The sequence below is a fragment of the Schistocerca piceifrons genome, chromosome 11 (genome assembly GCF_021461385.2).
Source record: "Schistocerca piceifrons isolate TAMUIC-IGC-003096 chromosome 11, iqSchPice1.1, whole genome shotgun sequence".
Taxonomy (NCBI): Eukaryota; Metazoa; Arthropoda; class Insecta; order Orthoptera; family Acrididae; genus Schistocerca; species Schistocerca piceifrons.
Window position 1 is genome coordinate 61,775,680 of NC_060148.1, and position 22,236 is coordinate 61,797,915.

The following is a 22,236-nucleotide window of genomic DNA, read 5'->3' on the forward strand; positions in this document are numbered from 1 at the left end:
ATTGAGCAAGCACTAAAGGAAACAAAAGAAAGCCGGCCTGTGTGGCCGTGCGGTTCTAAGCGCTTCAGTTTGGAACCGCGTGACCGCTACGGTCGCTGGTTCGAATCCTGCCTCGGGCATGGATGTGTGTGATGTCCTTAGGTTAGTTAGGTTTAAGTAGTTCTACGTTCTAGGGGACTGATGACCTCAGTAGTTAAGTCTCATAGTGCTCACAGCCATTTGAACCATTTTTTTGAAACCAAAGAAACACTCGCAGTAGGAATTAAAATCCATGGAGAAGAAATAAAAACTTTGAGGTTTGCCGATGACATTGTAATTCTGTCAGAGGCAGCAAAGAACCTGGAAGGGCAGCTGAACGGAATGGACAGTGTCCTGAAAGGAGGATGTAAAAAGAAAATCTACAAAAGCTAAACAAGGATAATGGAATGTAGTCGAATTAAATCGGGTGATGCTGAGGGAATTAGATTAGGAAATGAGACGCTTAAAGTAGTAAATGAGTTTTGCTATTTGGGGAGCAAAATGACTCATGATGGTCGAAGTAGATTTCTTAGTGTTAGATTTCTTAGTGTTTTCTTGATCGTTTAGAACAGAAAGCGCCCTAAAACCGTCTTTTGTTTGTTTCGCGGCCGTTAGCCACTAGTCACCTGAATCAGCAGTTGTCTTGTGACAGCCAGAGCGACAGTACCAGCAGCAGCGAGTACTGTTTGTATAAAGCGTTTATTTTGCATTTTGTTTACGACCTTCCACTAAGGAAGGGGTTCTATTTGTGTTTATCTGCTCTGCATAGTAACTAACAGTTCTTGATAAAACTTTACGTAGTTTTCGTGTTAGATTTCTTAGTGTTTTCTTGATCGTTTAGAACAGAAAGCGCCCTAAAACCGTCTTTTGTTTGTTTCGCGGCCGTTAGCCACTAGTCACCTGAATCAGCAGTTGTCTTGTGACAGCCAGAGCGACAGCACCAGCAGCAGCGAGTACTGTTTGTATAAAGCGTTTATTTTGCATTTTGTTTACGACCTTCCACTAAGGAAGGGGTTCTATTTGTGTTTATCTGCTCTGCATAGTAACTAACAGTTCTTGATAAAACTTTACGTAGTTTTCGTGTTAGATTTCTTAGTGTTTTCTTGATCGTTTAGAACAGAAAGCGCCCTAAAACCGTCTTTTGTTTGTTTCGCGGCCGTTAGCCACTAGTCACCTGAATCAGCAGTTGTCTTGTGACAGCCAGAGCGTCAGCACCAGCAGCAGCGAGTACTGTTTGTATAAAGCGTTTTTGTACTTATTTGCTGCGCTTAGCTTTTAAATAGTTTTTCTGGGAAAACCTAGCGTAGTTTTCGCGTCTCGTATTTCAGTGAGTGTTTCTTGATTATCAGAGTAGCTCATCAGAAGATTATCTTGGGAATTTGTCACCGTATAGAGTAGGGTAAACATAGTCATGTGTAGGGACTGTGGTTGTTGTGAGCGGACGCAAGGAGAATTGGCCACTCTTCGGGGGCAGGTGGAGGCTTTGTCTGTTAGGCTCATCGAGCTCGAGGCGCAGGCGTCGGCTCGTAGTGGCGTTGGGGCAACTGTGGTGAGACCTATGCCTACTTCGGTGGCCTTGGAATCACATGGAACCCCTGATGTCGCTGCGTCTTCCGGCAGTGAGCATCTTACCGGTCAGCCATCACTCCAGGGTGAATGGCGGACAGTGGTGGGCTCGCGCGTGCCTGGCCGAAAGGCGAAGGCGGGATCTGGCCGCGTGGCAGCTGCCTTACCCCTTTCCAACAGGTACGGGGTGCTTCCTAGTGGTGATGACATCGTTTCCGAGCCACCACAGGGTGCCTCGCCTGTTGGGCCAGTGGCCGATTCTCCGGCAAGGTCCCGACAGTCACAGAGGGCGGGCCTATTAGTTATAGGGAGCTCCAACGTTAGGCGGGTTATGGAGCCCCTCAGGAAAATAGCGGGTAGGTCGGGGAAGAATGCCAGTGTGCACTCGGTGTGCTTGCCGGGGGGTCTCGTCCGTAATGTGGAGGAGGCCCTTCCGGCAGCTATTGAACGCACTGGGTGTGACCGGCTGCAGATAGTAGCACATGTCGGAACGAATGACGCCTGCCGCTTGGGTTCTGAGGCCATCCTTGGTTCCTTCCGGCGGCTGGCTGATTTGGTGAAGACAACCAGCATCGCACGCGGAGTGCAAGCTGAGCTTAATATCTGCAGCATAGTGCCCAGAGTCGATCGCGGTCCTCTGGTTTGGAGCCGTGTGGAGGGTCTAAACCAGAGGCTCAGACGACTCTGCGACTATAATGGTTGCAAATTCATCGACCTCCGTTATTGGGTGGAGAACTGTAGGGCCCCCCTAGACAGGTCAGGCGTGCACTACACACCGGAAGCAGCTACTAGGGTAGCAGAGTACGTGTGGCGTGCACACGGGGGTTTTTTAGGTTAGAGGGACCCCCCCTTGGGCGAAACGATAAAATACCTGACGGCTTACCAGAGAGGACATTATCATCGTTGATAAAGAACGTCCGTCCTCAGAGACCAAAAACAGGAAAAGTTAACGTAATATTGGTAAACTGCAGGAGTATCCAGGGCAAGGTTCCTGAATTAGTATCTCTTATTGAAGGAAATAGTGCGCATATAGTATTAGGAACGGAAAGTTGGTTAAAACCGGAAGTGAACAGTAACGAAATCCTAGACACAGAATGGAATATATACCGCAAGGATAGGATAAACGCCAATGGTGGAGGAGTATTTATAGCAGTAAAGAATTCAATAATATCCAGTGAAGTTATTAGCGAATGTGAAATAATCTGGGTTAAGTTAAGTATCAAAGGTGGGTCAGATATGATAGTCGGATGCTTCTATAGACCACCTGCATCAGCAACCGTAGTAGTTGAGCGCCTCAGAGAGAACCTGCAGAACGTCGTGAAGAAGTTTCGTGATCATACTATTGTAATAGGGGGAGACTTCAATCTACCAGGTATAGAATGGGATAGTCACACAATCAGAACTGGAGCCAGGGACAGAGACTCTTGTGACATTATCCTGACTGCCTTGTCCGAGAATTACTTCGAGCAGATAGTTAGAGAACCAACTCGTGAAGCTAACGTTTTAGACCTCATAGCAACAAATAGACCGGAACTTTTCGACTCCGTGAATGTAGAAGAGGGTATCAGTGATCATAAGTCAGTGGTTGCATCAATGACTACAAGTGTAATAAGAAATGCCAAGAAAGGAAGGAAAATATATTTGCTTAACAAGAGTGATAGGGCACAAATCGCAGAATATCTGAGTGACCACCATCAAACGTTCATTTCTGAGGAAGAGGATGTGGAACAAAAATGGAAAAAATTCAGAAACATCGTCCAGTACGCCTTAGATAAGTTCGTACCGACTAAGGTCCAAAGCGAGGGGAAAGATCCACCGTGGTATAACAATCATGTACGAAAGGTACTACGGAAACAAAGAAAGCTTCATCATAGGTTTAAGAGTAGTCGAATCATAGCTGATAAGGAAAAGCTGAACGAAGCGAAAAAGAGCGTAAAGAGAGCAATGAGAGAAGCATTCAACGAATTCGAACATAAAACATTGGCAAACAATCTAAACAAGAACCCTAAAAAGTTTTGGTCATATGTAAAATCGGTAAGCGGATCTAAATCCCCTATTCAGTCACTCGTTGACCACGATGGAACCGAAACAGAGGACGACCGAAGAAAGGCAGAAATACTGAATTCAGTGTTCCGAAACTGTTTCACTGCGGAAAATCGTAACACGGTCCCTGACTTCAGCCGTCGCACGGACGCCAAAATGGAAAATATTGAAATAAACGATATCGGAATTGAAAAACAACTGCTATCACTTAGTAGCGGAAAAGCATCCGGACCAGACGAGATACCCTTAAGATTCTACAGTGATTATGCTAAAGAACTTGCCCCCTTTCTATCAGCAATTTATCGTAGATCGCTGGAAGAACGTAAAGTACCTAGCGACTGGAAGAAAGCGCAGGTCGTTCCCATTTTCAAGAAGGGTCATAAATCAGATGCGAATAATTATAGGCCTATTTCGCTTACGTCAATCGTTTGTAGAATAATGGAACATGTTTTGTGTTCTCGTATTATGACGTTCTTAGATAATACAAATCTCCTTCATCATAACCAACATGGATTCCGCAAACAGAGATCATGTGAAACTCAGCTCGCCCTATTTGCCCAAGAAATTCACAGTGCCGTAGACACTGGCGAGCAGATTGATGCCGTATTCCTGGACTTCAGGAAGGCATTTGATACGGTTCCGCACTTACGTTTAGTGAAAAAAATACGAGCTTACGGAATATCGGACCAGGTTTGTGATTGGATTCAGGATTTCCTAGAAGAAAGAACACAACATGTCATTCTTAACGGTTCAAAATCTGCAGATGTAGAGGTAATTTCGGGAGTACCGCAGGGAAGCGTGATAGGACCTTTATTGTTTACAATATACATAAATGACTTAGTTGACAACATCGGTAGCTCCGTGAGGCTATTTGCAGATGACACGGTTGTCTACAAGAAAGTAGCAACATCAGAAGACTCGTACGTACTCCAGGAGGACCTGCAGAGGATTAATGCATGGTGCGACAGCTGGCAGCTTTCCCTAAACGTAGATAAATGTAATATAATGCGCATACATAGGGGCAGAAATCCATTCCAGTACGATTATGCCATAGGTGGTAAATCATTGGAAGCGGTAACGACCGTAAAATACTTAGGAGTTACTATCCGGAGCGATCTGAAGTGGAATGATCACATAAAACAAATAGTGGGAAAAGCAGGCGCCAGGTTGAGATTCATAGGAAGAATTCTAAGAAAATGCGACTCATCGACGAAAGAAGTAGCTTACAAAACGCTTGTTCGTCCGATTCTTGAGTATTGCTCATCAGTATGGGACCCTTACCAGGTTGGATTAATAGAAGAGATAGACATGATCCAGCGAAAAGCAGCGCGATTCGTCATGGGGACATTTAGTCAGCGCGAGAGCGTTACGGAGATGCTGAACAAGCTCCAGTGGCGGACACTTCAAGAAAGGCGTTACGCAATACGGAGAGGTTTATTATCGAAATTACGAGAGAGCACATTCCGGGAAGAGATGGGCAACATATTACTACCGCCCACATATATCTCGCGTAATGATCACAACGAAAAGATCCGAGAAATTAGAACAAATACGGAGACTTACAAGCAGTCGTTCTTCCCACGCACAATTCGTGAATGGAACAGGGAAGGGGGGATCAGATAGTGGTACAATAAGTACCCTCCGCCACACACCGTAAGGTGGCTCGCGGAGTATAGATGTAGATGTAGATGAAGTAGAAAGGATATCATATGTCGACTGGCAATGGCAAGGAAAGCGTTTCTGAAGAAGAGAAATTTGTTAACATCGAGTATAGACTTAAGCATCAGGAAGTCGTTTCTGAAAGTATTTGTATGGAGTGTAGCCATGTATGGAAGTAAAAGGTGGACGACAAATAGTTTAGACAAGATGAGAATAGAAGCTTTCGAAAAGTGTTGCTGCAGATGAATACTGAAGATTAGATGGGTAGATCACATAACTAATGAGGAGACATTGAATAGAATTGGGGAGAAGAGATATTTATGGCACAACTTGACTAGAAGAAGGGATCGGTTGGTAGGACATGTTCTGAGGCACCAAGGGATCACCAATTTAGTATTGGAGGGCAGCGTGGAGGGTAAAAATCGTAGAGGGAGACCAAGAAATGAATACAGTAAATAGATTCAGAAGGATGTAGGTTGCAGTAGGTACTGGGAGATGAAGAAGCGTGCACAGGATAGAGTAGCATGGAGAACCGCATCAAACCAGTCTCTGGACGGAAGACCACCACCACAACAACAACAATTAACTAACAAAACTGACAGATGTAAAGGTAATATCCGGAGTAGCACGGGGAAGTGTGATAGGACTGTTGCTGTTTACAGTATATATGGAAATGGAAATGAGCGTTTGGCGTCAATGGCCGGGAGGCCCCTTACGGGGCAGGTCCGACCACCTCGGTGCAGGTCTAATTACGTTCGGCGCCACATTGGGCGACCTGCACGCCGGATGGGGATGAAATGATGATGAAGGCAACACAGCATCCAGTCCCCGAGCGGAGAAAATCTCCGACCCAGTCGCTAACCGAACCCGGGCCCGTAGGACAGCAACCCGTCACACTGACCACTCAGCTATTGTGGCGGACACAGTACATATAAATGAGCTGGTAGAAAGGACCGGAAGCTCTTCAAGGCTCTTCGCAGATGAGGCAGTTGTATATACCAAAGTAGCAACGCCAGGAGATAGAAAGGATTTGCAGAACGACCTGCTGGGAATTGGTGATTGATGCAGGCTCAGGCAGCTGACCCTGAACGTAAATAAACGTAACATATTGGGCATACATAGGAAAAGAAAGCCACTACTGTACAGCTACACTATTGAAGACAAACAGCCAGAGACAGCGCCCGCCGTAAAATACACTCCTGGAAATGGAAAAAAGAACACATTGACACCGGTGTGTCAGACCCACCATATTTGCTCCGGACACTGCGAGAGGGCTGTACAAGCAATGATCACACGCACGGCACAGCGGACACACCAGGAACCGCGGTGTTGGCCGTCGAATGGCGCTAGCTGCGCAGCATTTGTGCACCGCCGCCGTCAGTGTCAGCCAGTTTGCCGTGGGATACGGAGCTCCATCGCAGTCTTTAACACTGGTAGCATGCCGCGACAGCGTGGACGTGAACCGTATGTGCAGTTGACGGACTTTGAGCGAGGGCGTATAGTGGGCATGCGGGAGGCCGGGTGGACGTACCGCCGAATTGCTCAACACGTGGGGCGTGAGGTCTCCACAGTACATCGATGTTGTCGCCAGTGGCCGGCGGAAGGTGCACGTGCCCGTCGACCTGGGACCGGACCGCAGCGACGCACGGATGCACGCCAAGACCGTAGGATCCTACGCAGTGCCGTAGGGGACCGCACCGCCACTTCCCAGCAAATTAGGGACACTGTTGCTCCTGGGGTATCGGCGAGGACCATTCGCAACCGTCTCCATGAAGCTGGGCTGCGGTTCCGCACACCGTTAGGCCGTCTTCCGCTCACGCCCCAACATCGCGCAGCCCACCTCCAGTGGTGTCGCGACAGGCGTGAATGGAGGGACGAATGGAGACGTGTCGTCTTCAGCGATGAGAGTCGCTTCTGCCTTGGTGCCAATGATGGTCGTATGCGTGTTTGGCGCCGTGCAGGTGAGCGCCACAATCAGGACTGCATATGACCGAGGCACACAGGGCCAACACCCGGCATCATGGTGTAGGGAGCGATCTCCTACACTGGCCGTACAGCAATGGTGATCGTCGAGGGGACACTGAATAGTGCACGGTACATCCAAACCGTCATCGAACCCATCGTTCTACCATTCCTAGACCGGCAAGGGAACTTGCTGTTCCAACAGGACAATGCACGTACGCATGTATCCCGTGCCACCCAACGTGCTCTAGAAGGTGAAAGTCAACTACCCTGGCCAGCAAGATCTCCGGATCTGTCCCCCATTGAGCATGTTTGGGACTGGATGAAGCGTAGTCTCACGCGGTCTGCACGTCCAGCACGAACGCTGGTCCAACTGAGGCGCCAGGTGGAAATGGCATGGCAAGCCGTTCCACAGGACTACATCCAGCATCTCTACGATCGTCTCCATGGGAGAATAGCAACCTGAATTGCTGCGAAAGGTGGATATACACTGTACTAGTGCCGACATTGTGCATGCTCTGTTGCCTGTGTCTATCTGCCTGTGGTTCTGTCAGTGTGATCATGTGATGTATCTGACCCCAGGAATGTGTCAATAAAGTTTCCCCTTCCTGGGACAATGAATTCACGGTGTTCTTATTTCAATTTCCAGGAGTGTATCTAGGAGTGAGTATCCAGAGCGACCTCAAGTGCAATGACGACATGAAACAGATAGAGTGAAAAGCAGACACCAGACTCAGATTCATCGGAAGAATCTTAAGGAAATGTAACACATCCACGAAAGAAGTGGCTTATAAAGCGCTTGTTCGCCAGATTCTTGAGTACTGTTCATCTGTCTGGGATCCCTATCAGGTTGGACTGACAGAGAAGATCCATCGAAGTGCAACGCGTATCGTCACGGGATGGTTTAGCTGGCGAGAGAGCGTTACGGAGATGCCAAGCAAACTCCACTGGCAGACGTTACAAGAGAGGCGTTGTGCATCACGGAGAGAGTTACTATTGAAATTTCGGGACAGCACATTTTAGTAGCAGTCGGACAACGTATTACTTCCCCCCCTCCCGACAACTATTCTTCCCACGCACTATTCACGAGTGGGACGGGTTTCGAGGGATCAGACAGTGGTACCGAAAGTACCCTCCACCACACACCATTACGTGGCTTGCGGAGTGTGATGTAGATGTAGATATCTATACATTACCGGCCATTAAAACTGCAATATGAAGAAAGGTTACAAATAACAACGTTTGATTTGTTACTTACATATACACAATTAAAACTGTAGGTGATATGAGGGTATGTAAGGTGTGGGATGTGGCACGCAGAGTTGCCACCTCAGTGACAGTCAATAGCTCTGACACGTCTGCGTGTCAAGTCGAAATAAGCTCGGCTGACGGACAGAGGTGTGGCTTCAATACTACGTGCGTGTGCATCAGTCACAGAGGACGCGTAGCAGTCGCTACAGCAGTCTCTCGGCGACCTGTGAGGTCTGGGGAATGCGCTGACGAGGGCAACAGTCGAATAACTTCTACATCGACGTAGGTGAGGACTGCAGGAGCAACATGTGGTCTTGTGTTACTGTGTTGAAAGATTACAAAATGGAGAGCTCAGTTTCAGCGTTAACATGTCCTAAATGTAATACCTGCTGTCCAGATTACCTCCTACAACTGTGATCAAAAGTATCCGGACACCGCCAAAAACATACCTTTTTCAGATTAGATGCACGGTGTTGCCACCTACTGCCAGGTATTCCATATCAGCGACGTCAGTAGTCATTAGAAATCATGAGAGAGGAGAATGGGACGCTGCAAGGAACTCACGGACTTCGAACGTGGTCAAGTAGATGGGAGTCACTTGTGACATACGTCTGTACGGAAAATTTCCACACTCCTAAACAGCCCTAGGTCCACTGTTTTCGATGTGATAGTGAAGTGGAAACGTGAAGGGACACGTACAGCACACAGGTGTACAGGCCGACCTCGTCTGTTGACTGACAAGAGACCGCCAACGGTTAAAGAGGATAGTAATGTGTAATAAGCGGACACCTATCCAGACCAAATTATGGAATGTACTGAAAAACATGGGTGTACCAGATCACCTCATTCATCTGATATGGAGTTTATACCTTGACCAAGAAGCCACGGTGAGAACTACGTATGGAACAACGAAATGGATAAATATTCAGAAAGGGGTCCGGCAAGGCTGCATACTGTCACCGTACTTATTCAGTCTGTATACAGAACATGTTATGAGGAATGCGAGGCTAGATGAAGAAGAAACAGGAATTAAAATAGCTGGAATAAATGTAAACAACCTCAGGTACGCGGATGATACGATCCTGTTGGCAGAAAGTGAAGAAGAATTGAGAACACTCTTGCTGAAGGTGAAAGACGAAAGTGAAAAGGCCGGTCTTAGGCTGAATGTGAAGAAAACGAATATTATGGCAACTACACCTACCAATTCGTGGGATATAGCAGGAGAAACCATGGAGGTAGTGACCACATTCAGTTATCTCGGCTCCCTGATCTCTGCTGATGGCGACTGCAGCCATGAAATCCGGAGACGCCTGTTGCTCGGTAGACAGGCGATGTCAAACCTTGACAAGGTTATAAGGTCCAGAGATATAAAACTAGCAACAAAGATCCGCATTGTGAGGGCTATGGTCTTTCCAGTTGTGATGTATGGATGTGAGACCTGGACCATTAGAAAGGCTGAACAGCGAAGAATTGACTCCTTCGAATTGTGGTGTTGGAGGAAACTTCTTAGAGTTCCATGGACTGCAAAGAGAACCAACAGATCAATATTGGAGCAAATAAAACCAGACTTCTCCCTGGAAGGTCTAATGTTAAAACAAAAGCTGACCTACTTTGGACACACAATGCGAAGGCATGCCTCGCTGGAAAAAACATTAATGCTGGGGAAGATTGAATGAACTAGAGGACGTCAGAGGATAAGACGGATCGATGGCATCACAGAAGCAATGTGTTCCAGCATGGAAGGTCTATGGGAGAAAGTGCAAGACAGGAAAAAGTGGCGTGATTTGGTTCATGGGGTCACGAAGAGTCGGAACCGACTAAACGAATAGAGAGAGAGATAGATCCAGACCATCACACAGGAATTCCGAACTGCAAGTACTATGACAGGGGGGAGGTGAGAAAACTTGGATTTCATGGTCGAGTGGCTGCTCATAAGTCAAACATCAGGCCAATAAATGACAAACGACACCTCGCCTGTTGTAAGGAGCGTAAACATTGGACAATTGAACAGTGTAAAAACGTTGTGTGGAGTGATGAATCACGGTACACAATGTGGAGATCCGATGGCAAGGTGCGGGTATGGTGAATGCTCGGTGAAGGTAATCTGCCAGCGTGTGTATTACCAACAGTAAACTTCGGAGGCGGTGGTGTTATGGTGTGGTCGTGTTTCTCATGCAGGGGGCTTGCACCCGTTGTTGTTTCACGTGGCACTATCACAGCACAGGCCTACATCGAGGTTTTAAGCAATTTCTTGGTTCCCACTGTTGAAGAGCAATTCGGGGATGGCGATCGCATCTTTCAACACGATCGAGCACCTGTTCACAATGCACGGCCTGTGGCGGAGTGGTTACACGAGAATAAGATTGCTGCAATGCACAGAGTCCTGACCAGAATCCTACAGAACGCCTTTGGGTTGTTTTGGAACACCGAGATCGTGCCAGGCCTCACCGACTGACATCGATACCTCTCCTCAGTGCAGCACCCCGTGAAGAATGGGCTGCCATTCCCCAAGAAACCTTCCAACACTGATTGAACGTATGGCTGCGATAGTGGAAGCTGTAATGAAGGCTGAGGGTGGGCCAACACCATATCGAATTCCAGCTTTACCGATGGAGGGCGCCACGAACTTCCAAGTCATTTCCAGCCAAGCGTTCAGATACTTTTGATCACGTAGTGGACGTGAACCACATAACATCCTACGTGAACCGCATACCATCAGATAAGGTGTCGCGTCTGTATGATCACGGCAATCCGTCTGTTCTCGTTGATGTGTCCAAACACGCAAATATCCATCTAGACACTGCGCACACATGTGGGACGCCTCAGAAGATAGCACCTTCGTGCGACTCCCGTGTGCAGAGATGACGCTGGCTGCAGCGCTGCTGGTGAGTCTTCCCCAGCTGCCGTGCCTGGGGAGGCTGACAGCCTGTGCTGCTACAGACTACGACACACTGTCCACGTGGACACTCGTCTGGCTATGGATACACGTGACAGGTCTGTACGATGCTGCACGGCTACGTGAACAGCACCTCTGTCCTCTCGGGCGCTAGTTGCGTAGGACTGTCGAGATCCTGAGATCTTGCGTGGCCACGACTCCACCCGTGAGCTGCAGTCTGGTCGGGACACGACTTCGCTGCACTGTGGGACGTGGCGGCAGGCGTTGCTCATTCTTACACAAAGCACGTCACTACCAGCCACCACTGAAATACGAGCTACGAATGAAGAACGTGGTCCACAAACTGTCCCTACGTAGAGAGTGTGGACTGCGTCACTTGCAATTACTTTGTGTGGTAGCGATGGAACGCCTAACCACCTGTACGTCCAGCGGTGTTGTACAGAGAATGGTTCAAATGGCTCTGAACACTATGGGACTTAATTTCTAAGGTTATCAGTTCCCTAGAACTTAGAACTACTTGAACCTAACTAACCTAAGGACATCACACACATCCATGCCCGAGGCAGGATTGGAACCTGAGACCGTAGCGGTCGCGCGGTTCCAGACTGTAGCGCCTAGAACCGCTTGGCCACTTCGGCCGGCAGGTGTTGTACACTTCACATGCGTGGGCTGAGATGTCAGCGGCGTGCTGCCACACTGGACGCGACTGAGGTGTGTGTCGCAGCTGCCCTGCCACCAACAGGAGCCACACGGCGCCATCTGCGTCGTTCTGTTACTCTGGGCACCACACAGATATAATCCGAATATAAGAGCGACCACGGCCAAACTTGCGGCTGGTCGGATGCGGCCACGGCTGGTCCCGGCGGAGGTTCGAGTCCTCCCTCGGGCATGGGTGTGTGTGTTTGCCCTTAGGATAATTTAGGGCAAGTAGAGTGTAAGCTTAGGGACTGATGACCTCAGCAGTTAGGTCCCATAAGACTTCACACACTCCTGATTTTTATTGTCGGATGCAGCCAATTTTACATGGGAGTGCACCGGGCAACGTGCACGTCGCAGACTGCGGCCAGCCTCTGGCCAGAAACGATACAGGATTTGAGCTGGAAATCATTAAAAGAAAGGCGCTTTTCGTTGCGACGGTATCTTCTCACGAAATTCCAATCACCAACTTTCTCCTCCGAATGCGAAAATATTTTGTTGGGACCAACCTACATAGGGAGCAACGATCACCACGATAAAATATGGGAAATCAGAGCTCGTACGGAAAGATATAGGTGTTCGTTCTTTCCATGCGCTATATGAGATTGGAATAATAGAGAAATGTGAAGGTGATTGGATGAACCCTCTGCCAGGCAGTTGAATGTGATTTGCAGAGTATCCATGTAGATGTAAATGTAGATGTAGATGTCGTGTTCTCAGAATGGTTACGTCATAATCTGTTTATAGCGATACTACGAAACGGTGAATGCCTGGTGGAGAGAGCACTGTACCGAAATAAAACACTTCTTGCTCTGTTTCAATCAGCTGTGGTGGAGCTAGGGGGAAGCAACAGGGTGTAGCTAGTGTGGGTCCCTGGCCACACTGTGGCAATGAACAAGCCGATAGATTGGCTAGGAAGGGGGCAACAACTCCATTTATTGGACTGGAACCTGTCTTGAGGCTATGATCAAATTAGAACTACGGAAATGGCTTAGGAAACAGCACGTAGGATATTGGACCCAGGTCAAAGTAATGACGTCCAAACCATGTTTTAAAAGAAGCTCTGTAATCGTGGGATTGAAGAGGAAAGAGATCAAACTCATGACTGGACTGATGACCGGCCATGGGAACTTCGAAAAACACCTACACACAATGGGTATATCGGAAGAGGACCCTAAATGTAGGATCTGTGATGAGGGCGATGAAACTGCGTCATACCTAATCTTTGAATGCAAGGCATTGGACAGTAAAAGATACAGAATCTTCTGCACAACTACATCTAAAGAAATTGTGTCTAGCAAAAAACTGGTAGAGGGACTCGTTGCACTATTTAAGGGCACTGGTTGGCTTTACTAAATATGCAGGGAGCGATACTGCACAATAAACCTAGTTTCGGTGCGGGCAGTAACGGGTCAGACGTAAGCTGTTTTAGGTCTCCTGTTAAAATCAATCAATCAATCAATCTGTTTCATACAAACAGAAAGGAAAAAAGAAAACTGTCCGTGCAGCTCGACACTTGTCGTAGTCACTATCGCCTTGATGCTGGTGTGAGAGACGCACGCTCAGCATAGCAGAATCGTTCCGCAGTCCTCAGCTTGTGCTAAGCCAATAAATGCTGCAAACAATGTTTAGCGAGAAAGGCACCTCCTTTCTTCCAAACGTTCCCATTTAAACCCACAAAGAAATTGCGATGCACTTTCGCACACACTTTTCAAGCAGTAACATTGTACGTCCAAAAATTGCCAAACTGAATTACGATGTTGGCCAGAACTGTTACTTCATTACTTATCACCTGAATAAACATCGCATCTCTAGTACCGCACTCCAGGAAGCAATAGCAATCTTCAGAATATCACAAGTCATCTAAGGAACCGATGAAATGGTAGCACAATCAGAATCGTAATGCTAGTTACAATGTTTGTACAGGGAAAGTTTACTGGTGCGCGGCGTTAAGGTTATATTACGTACCTGCTATAATAGGTATCTCGAATTAAATTTTTTACTAATTATGTAATGAAGTGTAATATCAAAAATGCGGAACCTAATTCAAAATGCTCCTCACGTGTCACTGTTAGAGCGATGGTGCTCCAGTAATAGAAGGAAGATCCATGGAAGGAACAGGAATCCATCCTCATGTACAGTAAATAGACCACAGGAATCTCTCCACAGAAGTTCGACACACAAAGGTCGAAAGAGTGCTCAAGTCTAAGCCAGATTAATGAAACATGGATGCGATTCCAGCTTGTGCAAACTGAAATGTCGTAATAATACAACCTATGAACCCATGAACCATGGACCTTGCCGTTGGTGAGGAGTCTTGCGTGCCTCAACAATACAGATAGCCGTACCGTAGGTGCAACCACAATGGAGTGGTATCTGTTGGGAGGCCAGATAAATGTGTCGTTCCTGAAGAGGGGCAGCAGCCTTTTCAGTAGTTGCAGGGGCAACAGTCTGGATGATTGACTGATCTGGCTTTGTAACACTAACCAAAACGGCGTTGCTGTACTGGTACTGCGAACGGCTGAAAGCAAGGGCAAACTACAGCCGTAATTTTTCCCCAGGGCATGCGGCTTTACTGTATGATTAAATGATGATGGCGTCCTCTTGGGTAAAATATTCCGGACATAAAATAGTCCCCCATTCGGATCTCCGGGCGGGGACTATTCAAGAGGACGTCGTTATCAGGAGAAAGAAAACTGGCGTTCTATGGATCGGAGCGTGGAATGTCAGATCCCTTAATCGGGATAGGTTAAAGTTAGATATAGTAGGAATTAGTGAAGTTCGGTGGCAGGAGGAACAAGACCTTCGGTCAGGTGAATACGGGGTTATAAATACAAAATCAAATAGGGGTAATGCAGGAGTAGGTTTAATAAGAATAAAAAAATACGAGTACGGGTAAGCTACTACAAACAACATAGTGAACGCATTATTGTGCCCAAGATAGACACGAAGCCCACGCCTACTATAGTAGTAAAGTTTATATGCCAACTAGCTCTGCAGATGACACAGAAATTGAAGAAATGTTTGATGAAATAAAAGAAATTATTCAGACAGTGAAGGGAGACGAAAATTTAATAGTCATAGGTGACTGGAATTCGGTAGTAGGAAAAGGGAGAGAAGGAAACGTAGTAAGTGAATATAGATTGGGGCTAAGAAATGAAAGAGGAAGCTGCCTCATAGAATTTTGCACAGAGCACAACTGAAACATTGCTAATTCTTGGTTCAAGAATCATAAAAGAAGGTTGTACAGATGGAAGAAGCCTGGAGATACTGACAGATTTCAGATAGAAAAGGTGGGGTTGTCAGCTTCGGTAAATGCTGCTATGGAATACCTCAGACCAGAAATTTCAAGCAACTTCCATAATATGAATTTGACCCTCACTACCCCAACAGAAATAATGTCCATCATAAAATCTTTAAAATCAAAAACATCTAGTGGGTATGATGAAATATCAACAAAGTTAATTTAAGAATGTGATTTTGAGCTAAGTAACATATTAAGCTATCTGTGTAACCAGTCATTTATCAGTGGAATATTTCCTGACTGGCTGAAATATGCTGAAGTTAAGCCACTGTTTAAGAAGGGAGATAAAGAAATAGCATCAAATTTCTGTCCAATTTCACTGTTGCCAGCATTCTCAAAAATTTTCGAAAAAGTAATATACAGTCGGCATTATAACCATCTTATCTCAAATAACATACTGTCAAAGTCACAGTTTGGATTTCTAAAAGGTTCTGATATTGAGAAGGCTATCTATACTTACAGTGAAAATGTGCTTAATTTATTAGACAAAAAATTGCAGGCAACTGGTATATTTTGTGATCTGTCAAAGGCATTTGACTGTGTAAATCACAATATCCTTTTAAGTAAATTAGAGTATTATAGTGTAACAGGAAATGCTGCAAAATGGTTCAAATCTTATATCTCTGGCAGGAAACAAAGGGTGTTATTAGGAAAGAGACATGTATCAAGCTATCAGGCATCATCCTACTGGGAACTAATTACATGTGGGGTCCCAGAAGGTTCCATTTTGAGGCCATTACTTTTTCTTGTGTATATGAATGGCCTTTCATCAGTAACATTACCAGATGCCATGTTAGTTTTGTTTTCCAATGATACAACCATTGCAATAAATAGCAAATCAAGCGTAGTCTTAGAAAGATCAGCTAATAAAATATTTGTGGACATTAATCACTGGTTCCTAGCCAATTCTTTGTCACTAAACTTTGAAAAAAACACACTACATGCAGTTCAGAACTTGTAAGGGGTGTCCCACAAGTATATGTTTAACATACGATGACAAGAAGATAGAAGAAGTGGACAGTGTTAAATTCTTGGGATTACAGCTTGATAATAAATTCAACTGGGAGGAGCACACCACAGAACTGCTGAAGCGTCTTAACAAATCTCTGTTTGCAATGCGAATTTTGTCAGACATAGGGGATATAAAAATGAAAAAGCTGGCATACTGTGCTTACTTTCATTCCATAATGTCATACGGGATTATTTTTTGGGGTAATTCATCAAGCCAAGCTAAAGTTTTCCGGGCACAAAAACGTGCAGTAAGAGTTATATGTGGTGTGAACTCAAGAACATCCTGTAGAAGCCTGTTTAGGGAACTAGGAATTCTAACTACTGCTTCCCAATGTATTTATTCCTTAATGAAATTTGTCATTAAAGATATATCACTTTTTCAAACCAACAGCTCAATTCATGGAATCAATACTAGAAATAAAAATAATCTTCACAAGGATTTAAAGTCACTTAGTCTTGTACAAAAAGGTGTGCATTATTCAGGAACACACATTTTCAATAACTTGCCAGCAGCCATAACAAGCTTAACATCCAATGAAATTCAGTTTAAGAGAAGCGTAAAGGATTTATTGGTGGCCAACTCCTTCTACTCCATTGATCATTGATGAATTTCTTAGTAAAACCAACTGATTTGTATGTATATAAGTATAATATAACTTCTGCACAATTTCAGTGCAGTAATGTGTTCATTGTAAATATGTGTTTATGTGTGTGTGTGTGTGTGTGTGTGTGTGTGTGTGTGTGTGTGTGTGTGTGTGTGTGTGTGTGTAAGTACAATCTAACTTCAGGACCATTTCAGTGCAGTAATGTGTTCATTGTAAATAAGTATTATAGTAGTTGTATTACATGTTTATTACCTTATAAATAAATAAAAACTTTTTTATTTTAAATTCAGTGCATTAGTATTTGTAAAATGACTTTCATATAGTGTTCATTAAAAAATGACGATCATTCCACTTGGGAGCTGTGGAATGGTAAATTAGCTTACTTGTTTTAGTTGTAAATATTTGTCATGTATTGTTGTTTTTCTGACATGTTCCACACCCTGAAGGACCTCCTCACTATGGATAAATTGGAATGAAAGTAAATCTAATCTAATCAAATCTAATAGATAATATAATGGTAAGACAGATTTAGGAACCAGGTTTTAAATTTTAAGACATTTCCAGGGGCAGATGTGGACTCTGACCACAATCTATTGGTTAAGAACTGTAGATTAAAACTGAAGAAACTGCAAAAAGGTGGGAATTTAAGGAGATGGGACCTGGATAAACTGAAAGAACCAGAGGTTGTACAGGGTTTCAGGGAGAGCATATGTAAACAATTGACATGAATGGGGGAAAGAAATACAGTATAAGAAGAATGGGTGGCTTTGAGGGATGAAATAGTGAAGGCAGCAGAGGATCAAATAGGTAAAAAGACGAGTGCTAGTAGAAACCCTTGGGTAACAGAAGAAATATTGAATTTAATTGATGAAAGGAGGAAATACAAAAATGCAGTAAATGAAGCAGGCAAAAAGGAATGCAAACGTCTCAAAAATTAAATCGACAGGAAATGCAAAATAGCTAAGCAGGGATGGCTAGAGGACAAATGTAAGGATGTAGAGGCTTATCTCACTAGGGGTAAGATAGATACAGCCGACAGGAAAATTAAAGAGACCTTTGGAGAAAGGAGAACCACTTGCATGAATATCAAGAGCTTTGATGGAAACCCAGTTATAAGCAAATAAGGGAAAGCAGAAAGGTGGAAGGAGTATATAGAGGATATATACAAGGGCGATGTACTTGAAGACAATATTATGGAAATGCAAGAGGATTTAGATGAAGATGAAATGGGAGATATGACACTGCGTGAAGAGTTTGACAGAGCACTGAAAAACCTGAGTCGAAACAAGGCCTCCGGAGTAGACAACATTCCATTAGAACTATTGACAGCCTTGGGAGAGCCAGTCCTGACAAAACTCTACCATCTGGTGAGCAAGATGGATGAGACAGGCGAAATACCCTCAGACTTCAAGAAGAATATAATAATTCCAATCCCAAAGAAAGCAGGTATTGACAGATGTGAAAATTACAGAACTATCAGTTTAATAAGTCACAGCTGCAAAACACTAACGCGAATTCTTTACAGACGAATGGAAAACCTGATAGTAGCCGATTCCGTAGAAATGTTGGAACGCGTGAGGCAATACTGACCCTACGACTTGTCTTAGAAGAAAGATTAAGGAAAGACAAACCTACGTTTCTAGCATTTGTAGACTTAGAGAAAGCTTTTGACAACTTTGACTCGAATACTCTCTTTCAAATTCTGAAGGTGGCAGGGGTAAAATACAGGGAGCGAAAGGCTATTTACAATTTGTACAGAAACCAGATGGCAGTTATGAGTGAAGAGGGACACGAAAGGGAAGCAGTGGTTGGGAAGGGAGTGAGACAGGGCTGTAGCCTCTCCCCGTTGTTATTCAATCTGTATATTGAGCAAGCAGTAAAAGAAACGAAAGAAAAGTTCGGATTAGGTATTAAAATCCATGGAGAAGAAATAAAAACTTTGAGGTTCGCCGATGACACTGTAATTCTGTCAGAGACAGCAAAGGACTTGGAAGAGCAGTTGAACGGAATGGACAGTGTCTTGAAAGGAGGGTATAAGACGAACATCAACAACAGCAAAACGATGATAATGGAATGTAGTCGAACTAAGTCAGGTGATGCTGAGGGAATTAGATTAGGAAATGAGACACTTAAAGTAGTAAAGGAGTTTTGATATTTGGGGAGCAAAATAACTGATGATGGTTGAAGTAGAGAGGATATAAAATGTAGACTGACAATGGCAAGGAAAGCGTTTCTGAAGAAGAAAAATTTGTTAACATCGAGTATGGATTTAAATGTCAGGAAGTCGTTTCTAAAAGTATTTGTATGGAGTGTAGCCATGTATGGAAGTGAAACGTGGGCGATAAATAGTTTAGACAAGAAGAGAATATAAGCTTTCGAAACGTGGTGCTACAGAAGAATGCTGAAGATTAGATGGGTAGATCACATAACTATTGAGGAGGTATTGAATAGAATTGGGGAGAAGAGGAACTTGTGGCACAACTTGACTAGAAGAAGGGACCGGTTGGTAGGACATGTTCTGAGACATCGAGGGACCACCAATTTAGTATTGGAGGGCAGCATGGACGGTAAAAATCGTAGAGGGAGACCAAGAAATGAATACACTAAGCAGATTCAGAAGGATGTAGGCTGCAGTAGGTACTGGGAGATGAAGAAGCTTGCACAGGATAGACCAGCACGGAGAGCTGCATCAAACCAGTCTTAGGACTGAAGACCACAACAACAACATGGAAACAGACAGGATATTTTTGAGAACTTTCGGCAGTTGGAAGATCACAGCAGGCAGCGAGAATTCAGCTGTCGACATGTGAAAAACTGCAACAGAAAACAGATCCGAAATGTGACTGGCACAAGAAGAAAAATTTCAAGACTATATTCGGGTGATGGGTGTAACATTAAGGTGCGTCAGAAAATGTTCCGTCATTAGCGCTCTATTACAGATATGTGAGTGAGGACTACCGTGAAAAAACTGGGATCAGTTGAAATTTTGTTACCTGGTATGAGAGGAAATCATTCGGGAAAGGGCTATACAACACAGCCTCGAATAAAGCATTCAGTGCGATAGCATGTAAATAGCTTCCCTTGTATGCAATCACATTACACAGAGAAAGAAAAAAGCAGAGAATAGCCCGAAACCGAACTCAGCATTGCAAAGATGCATAGATTGTCCCGAGAATGAATCAACGAAGGTAAATATGTCTCCTTCAATTCGTGCCACATTAAACCAATACACGGATAGATTCAAACTAGAATAAAACTTCTGATTGTGTCAGTTCAAAATGGTTCAAATGGCACTGTGCACAATGGGACTTAACTGCTGAGGTCATCAGTCCCCTATAACTTAGAACTACTTAAACCTAAGTAACCTAAGGACGTCACACACATCCACGCCCGACGCAGGGTTCGAACCTGCGACCGTAGTGGTCGCGCGGTTCCAGACTGCAGCACCTAGTACCGCTCGGCCACTCCGGTCGGCTGTCAGTTCAAAAACGGTGAGTGTGAAGTACACAAAACAAGTTTTTGTGGAGAAGAAAAGCCAAAGTTGGCAGACAAATACGTCTCTCATTGTCATAGAACTAAAAGAAACACAAGGAAACAAGGTTGACAGTGTGCACAGAACTAAAGGAACGTTATAGAATAGAAGGTGAGCATTCCGTCAACAAAATTTTAACTCGTAATGAAACTTGGGTTCACTGTTATGATCCAGAATCAAAAAGAAAAAGCATTGAGTGGAAGCACACCAACTCACATGTCAAGAAAAAATTCAAAACCCAAACATCAACAGGGAAAGTCATGTTGACGTTGTTTTGGGATGGGAAAGGCCCAGTTTTTTGTGATTATCTCGAAGAGCAGCGTACAATGAATAGTCAATATTACTCGGATTTACTTTTTAAACATGGTGAAGTCAGCCATGAGACAGAGACGTCTTGGATCTCAGAGGAGAGGTGTGATTCTCCAGCAAGACAAAACACATCCTCATAGTGCTCAACTAACGCGTGAAACCATCGACAAAATTGGCTGGGAGGTACTACCTCATCTCCCTCACAGTCCTGATTTAACACCCAGTGATTTCCATTTGCTTGGTGCACTGAAGTAGGTTGCTGTTGTTATTGTGGTCTTCAGTCCTGAGACAGGTTTGATCCAGCTCTCCTTGCTACTCTATCCTGTGCAAGCTTCTTCATCTCCCAGTACCTACTGCAAACTACATCCTTCTGAATCTGCTTAGTGTATTCATCTCTTGGTCTCCCTCTACGATTTTTACCCTCCACGCTGCCCTCCAGTACTAAATTGGTGATCCCTTGATGCCTCAGAACATGTCCTACCAACCGATCCCTTCTTCTGGTCAAGTTGTGCCACAAACTCCTCCCCAATTCTATTCAATACCTCCTCGTTAGTTATGTGATTTATCCATCTAATCTTCAGCATTCTTCTGTAGCACCACGTTTCGAAAGCTTATATTCTCTTCTTGTCTAAACTATTTATCGTCCACGTTTCACTTCCATACATGGCTACACTCCATACAAATAATTCCAGAATCTATATTCGATGTTAACAAATTTCTCTTCTTCAGAAACGCTTTCCTCGCTATTGCCAGTCTACAATTTATATGCTCTCTACTTCGACAATCATTAGTTATTTTGCTCCCCAAATAGCAAAACTCATTTACTACTTTAAGAGTCTCATTTCCTAATCTAATTCCCTCAGCATCACCTGACTTAGTTCGACTACATTCCATTATCATCGTTTTGCTGTTGTTGATGTTCGTCTTATACCCTCCTTTCAAGACACTGCCCATTCCGTTCAACTGCTCTTCCAAGTCCTTTGCTGTCTCTGACAGAATTACAGTGTCATCGGCGAACCTCAAAGTTTTTATTTCTTCTCCATGGATTTTAATACCTAATCCGAACTTTTCTTTCGTTTCTTTTACTGCTTGCTCAATATACAGATTGAATAACAACGGGGAGAGGCTACAGCCCTGTCTCACTCCCTTCCCAACCACTGCTTCCCTTTCGTGTCCCTCTTCTCTCATAACTGCCATCTGGTTTCTGTACAAATTGTAAATAGCCTTTCGCTCCCTGTATTTTACCCCTGCCACCTTCAGAATTTGAAAGAGAGTATTCGAGTCAAAGTTGTCAAAAGCTTTCTCTAAGTCTACAAATGCTAGAAACGTAGGTTTGTCTTTCCTTAATCTTTCTTCTAAGACAAGTCGTAGGGTCAGTATTGCC